Genomic DNA, 5,368 nt, shown 5'->3' with positions numbered 1-5,368 from the left:
GCAAAGTGACTCAGTTATATGTATGTATATATATTCTTTTTCATATTTTTTCCATTATGGTTTATCACAGAATAATGAGTATAGTCCCCTGTGCTATACAGTAGGACCTCGTTGTTTCAAGTAAGTTATTTTTTACTTTTATTTATGTATTTATTTGGCCACGTCACACGGCTCGTGGGATCTTAGTTCCCTGAACAGGGATTGAACCAGGGCCCTCAGCAGTGAAAGTGTGGAGTCCTAACCACTGGATCGCCAGGGAATTCCCCAAATAAGTTATTTTTTTTTTTTAATGCCTATTTGTTATCTCCACGAGGAAATTATAAATTCCTTAATTTTAGTGGCTTTCTTTAAATTTTAATGTTTAAAAAAATTGAAAACCAGTAAGATGAAAAATCAGTTCTTCAGCAGCATTTCAAGTGCTCAACAGTCATGTGACTTGTGGCAATAGAATTGGACAGCACAGACAGCAAAATGGTGAGACAATGGGAAGATGCTCTACCGTCATTTCCATAGTACCAGGAAGTTATATTGGAGAGTGCTGGTTTCCATGATTTTCGGTTTCCCAGCACAGAGGGGGGAAAAATATTCTTATCTCTAGATTTGGAAAGTGAATGAATAAACTAATGGGCTAATCAAAATGTATTCTGTCTGTCACTGAAGGGAAAGACAGTTCTAAAGACCAAAATTGACACCCCAAACTGTTTGAGGTTAGAGAGACTTAACTGATTATAAAGGGACAAAGCAGAAAAGGAAAATGATTCCTAGAATAGAACAAAATGCAAAATGAGAGCCTTAGTCTTTAAGAATGGTGGAGTGTATAGGGAGTGGGGGGAGGTGAGATCTTCTTGGAATGTCTTGGAAATGAATCCTGAGGTTTGTCCACAGGCCTAACACCTGTGAAGAGTTGCCATTTAAAGATCCTGGCTCCTCTGTGACCTGCTGAATTGAGACAGGTGTCTTCTATCTCCCTCATTCCTTCCTGCTGTCCTCAAATTGGGGTCTTTGCTTTCTCCTTTATCCAGAGTTCTTTCCCATGATCCCATGAGGATATAAGATCCCAATTACAAACAGTCCTACTCATAGGAAAAGACATGGAAATTTGCCGTGCTGTGGCCCACTCAGAATTCAATCAAAATCCTGGGTCTGGGTAATTTACTCCTCCAGAAACGTTTTAAAGTGCCATCACTGTGCAAATCACTGTTTTACACAGTGAGAAAACATCAGTGAGCAAAACAGGCAAAGGAACAGCCTTTATGGTGGACCATATAATCTAGTGAAGGAGAGAGATGGTGAGAGAGATTACAAAATGTCAGGAAGTGATAAATCCTATGAGGAGAAATGAAGTCTAATAATAGTAATTTATAGTAATCTGTAGGTAGTAATGAGGGAGATTTCCCCCTCCCCAAGGAAAGGCTTTTCTGGATATAATTTGAGCCAAAACCGAAGTACTGAGGGGAATCACCCTTCAGAATATTTGTAACCAGAGAACATTCCAGGACTGTTTGTAATAATTGTCTATGACAAACTTCCTGCCTCAGATTCTCTGAGAAACGTAACGCAATTCGAGTCACACCCCACACGTCCTAAACCAGAACCTCTGGGGCTGGAGTCCCGGACTCCGCATTTTTAACAAGGGCCTGATGCACACCTAATTTTGAATATATTTGTCCTAAATCCTGGGCTACGGTTCCCATCACTGCCCTCACATTATAATGGGATGGATTCAGGACAGAGAGTCTCCAGCAAAGAATCAGTCACGAGGGCTCCAGCAACCTGACCCTCAGCTCCCCTCCACTTCCTGTGCTGTGACTCTCCACTTCCAGCCAAGGCATGGTCAGGCGGGCTCACTCCTGGAACTGATCAGTTGGGGCCTGGGATGGGCTGGCTGGGCTGCCCTGAGCTCTGAGGGCCACGTGCTGAGCTTACCTTTCAGAACTTGGCATCCCCAGGTAAAGGAGGCCCAGTGCATGCCTAAGCCTGCTTCCACACCCAGGATCCTTATGATTTCAATAAAGATCACCCTTCACCTCAAACAGTGGTTAGGAGTGGGCAATGAAGTCATACTGCCTGATTTTTTTTTTAAAAATAAATTTATTTATTTATTTTTGACTGCATTGGGTCTTTGTTGCTGTGCCCGGGCTTTCTCTAGTTGCAGAGATCGGGGGCTACTCTTCATTGTGGTGTGCGAGCTTCTCATTGCTGTGGCTTCTCTTGTTGCGGGGCACAGGCTCCAGGCATGCGGGCTTCAGTAGTTGTGGCCCGCGGGCTCAGTAATTGTGGCTCGCAGGCTCTAAAGCGCAGGCTCAGTAGTTGTGGCGCACGGGCTTCATTGCTCCGTGGCATGTGGGATCTTCCCGGACCAGGGCTTGAACCTGTGTCCCCTGCATTGGCAGGCGGATTCTTAACCACTGCGCCACCAGGGAAGTCCCATACTGCCCGATTTGAATCCTGCCGTGCCAGCCCTGAGCTGTGTGCCTCTGAGCAAGTTACTCAACTCACCTCAGTTTATCTTTAATATCTGCCTGGGTAGGTTTATTGTGAGAAGTAGATGTAGTTAAAATAGTACCTGCCAAATGCAATTAATAACAGTATTATCATTAGTCCTAGTGACGGAGGACTTTCCTTTCTTTCCTCCTATCTTCTGGGTCCCTCCTTCATTCTTCATCATCTTCAACAATCACTTCTTCAGTGAAGCTTTCCCTCACTCGGCCAGGTTCCCCAATTTCTGGCCCTCCATAGAACTATGTTCCTCTCCTTATAAGCCCTTTATAGACTTGCAGTTTTATTTTTCCTGGATTTAGATGTGTTTTCCCCATCAAGATTGGGTTGAAATTGTTTGAATAGGTCACAGAGTCATGTGGTTCAAAACTTAAAACTATATAAAAAGGTGCATTTATGAGTCTCACTTTTTTTTACCCTGTTCTCAGTTTGTTTTCCCTTGACCTTCTGGCTCCCACAGGTAAGTTTTATTCCCTCCAGTGTTTTGTTTGGGTTTTTTTGGCAGTACAAGCAAGTAGATACTACTTTTTGTCCCTTTTCTTTTCAAAAAGCAGCACATATAAACATTCTCTTGCACCTTTGCTGTATTTAATTTTCACTGAGCAGCACAGAACCTTGACGAAGAGAATACTGTATCTTGCAAGCCAAATTCAGTTATTCATTTAATAGTCCGTTATTGAAAACTTCTGTTCAAGTTTTTGTTCTGAGCACTGTGGATACAAAAATATTACAGAGTTTCTGTCTGAGGAACTCATAGTACATTTTGGAGGGCAGTCACATTAGCATATTATGATGGTCTAGAAAGATAAATGATCTTCAGTCATCCCTTGTATAGACATGTTTTCTCTATTGGATGCCTTTTATACTTCCTATCGTTAGCACCACAATACAGCTGCAATTTTATATTTAATAACTGTATTATTGTTTTTGAGACTGACCTGGAAGGTGTCCGAGAATGCTATCTGAAGAAGTGACATCTAAGATGACTCATGAAAGAACAGCCATAGTAACTAATATTCTCTCATTGCTTCCTGTGTGCCAAGGACTTCAATGGAGGGAAAGTATTTGCAAATTCCTGGTAGCATATGAGACCACAGGGCATTGGGAAGTGGAAGGCAGGGAGTAATGGAGGATGATAATGGAGAATCCGTTTGATGTTTGCTTGTATACAGCCTTAAAAGAATTCTCTTGAGATCTTGCTTTAGTCTGTAATCAGTATACTAATTCAGAGTTTCATGGAGGGTATGGTAATAAACATGGTATGGTACGGAAAAAAAGGAGGTGGTTGGAGAGACACCTTCTAAGAAGGGACCAGTGCGGTGGCAAATTCAGTAGTAATTCAGATAAATGGACTAAAGCAATGAGGGCGAGTACAGGGAGTGATTCAAAAGTTATTTCTGAGACAGCATAACAGGAATTGGTGGCCAGTGTGACAACGACATATAAGTTTTGTTTTGGCTTCGTCCTCTGACCTTTTCACAGCAACCTCCAGTAACCTACAATCCAGGTAACACATCTCTATTCTTAATTTATTGTGTAATAGTGACTGCTAGATGAGAAACAGAATAAGGGAAAATTCAGTCTGGAAGGGAGAAGGACTTCCATTTTAGAGTTGTGTAGTTTGAAGAGCTGTGAGACTGGAGCAGGCAGTATGTTTTGATGCTGTGTTAATAAAATCTTTTGAGTTTAGTGGGTACTTAGTGAAGAGTCCATCTCCAAGCCCAAACCCCAAATATAATCAAAATTGTAAGTTTTACTTAATCCATTCAAAAATTTGAAATGCATATGTTTATTAATGTTTGTCATGTGAGGATCACATTATAAATACTGTTCTGGAGGTCAGTATTTCATCCTTTTGAAGTCACTTAAAAAATACTGGTAATTCTATAATTGGCTTTTTAATGGCTATAAACCGTTCTGTTGAAGGAATGTGTTTAATTTACCAAACTATTCACCTGCTGATTGTACATTCAAGTTATTCCTAGTTTTTAAAAAATTTACCAAAATTTCTGTGGTTAATATAAAAAGTTTTTAGCAAAGATTCTTAGCATTGGAATTTCTACATCAACGAGAACGAAAAATTTAAATTGTATAGATAATTCTAATAAATTGCCCTCTAGAAAGAATGTATAGATAATATCCTCTACTACCCCTTTGGCTGCATAAAATAATGGCTAATATTTCTTATTTCTTAAGTGTGTTTATCTTATTTGGGAATGATGCCAAACAGTATAACAGCACAGCTCACCATTTAATTACTCTGAAATGCCCTTCGTTTTTTAAGGAAACATTCGCATACATTTGAAGCCTCACCCCTCTCCCTTCCCTACTAGAGGCAGCCACATTCCCAGGCCCCTGTGGGCATCGATGTTCACAGAGCGCCGCTCTCAGCATCGGCCCCGCCCCTGCAACAGGTCTCAGACCAGCCGTACTCATTCCCATCCCCGCTTTACCTCTTTCCCAAATTTCACCAGGACTCGAAGTTTCCGTGTTTTGTCCAGGACCTGACCGCCGCCTTCACAACGTGTCTCACCTCCTGCAAACTTCGTTGACCGTCCCAAGTTTCCTCCTAACACTCGCTCCTCGGGTCTCTGCCGAACGGAACTGCACTTCCTGTAAGATGGCCGCCCCCTTGCTGCTCCTCCGTCGTGGCTCACGGGCGCCGCCATCTCTCCCGTTTTGCCCAAAGGACAAAATAGAATCCAGCTCAAGCCGCCACGGCCTTGGATAGGGTCCAGCCTCTAAAAAAATGATTCAGCCTAGTGCATCTGACCGACAACGAGGAGGGAAAGGGAAGGAGGTGTCCGAAAGCGATTTCAGTTCTTCCCGCTCTGAGCCGTAGCCTCCGTCACGACCGTTTCCTCCCCGA

The 5,368-nt window shown here is 42.4% G+C and overlaps 1 long non-coding RNA gene across 1 annotated transcript; it reads right to left on the bottom strand.

The window, feature by feature from the left end:
- Positions 1-2,992: 2,992 nt before the first annotated feature.
- LOC118885152 lies at positions 2,993-5,363 on the bottom strand. The gene is made up of 2 exons (XR_005017449.1): positions 4,953-5,363; positions 2,993-3,209 (listed from the first exon to the last, which is right to left on the bottom strand). It is a non-coding gene; the product is annotated as an uncharacterized LOC118885152 (long non-coding RNA).
- Between the last annotated feature and the right edge of the window lie 5 nt (positions 5,364-5,368).

Source organism: Balaenoptera musculus, chromosome 19 (assembly GCF_009873245.2).
Source record: "Balaenoptera musculus isolate JJ_BM4_2016_0621 chromosome 19, mBalMus1.pri.v3, whole genome shotgun sequence".
Taxonomy (NCBI): domain Eukaryota; kingdom Metazoa; phylum Chordata; class Mammalia; order Artiodactyla; family Balaenopteridae; genus Balaenoptera; species Balaenoptera musculus.
This window is presented reverse-complemented; position numbering and strand designations above follow the sequence as displayed.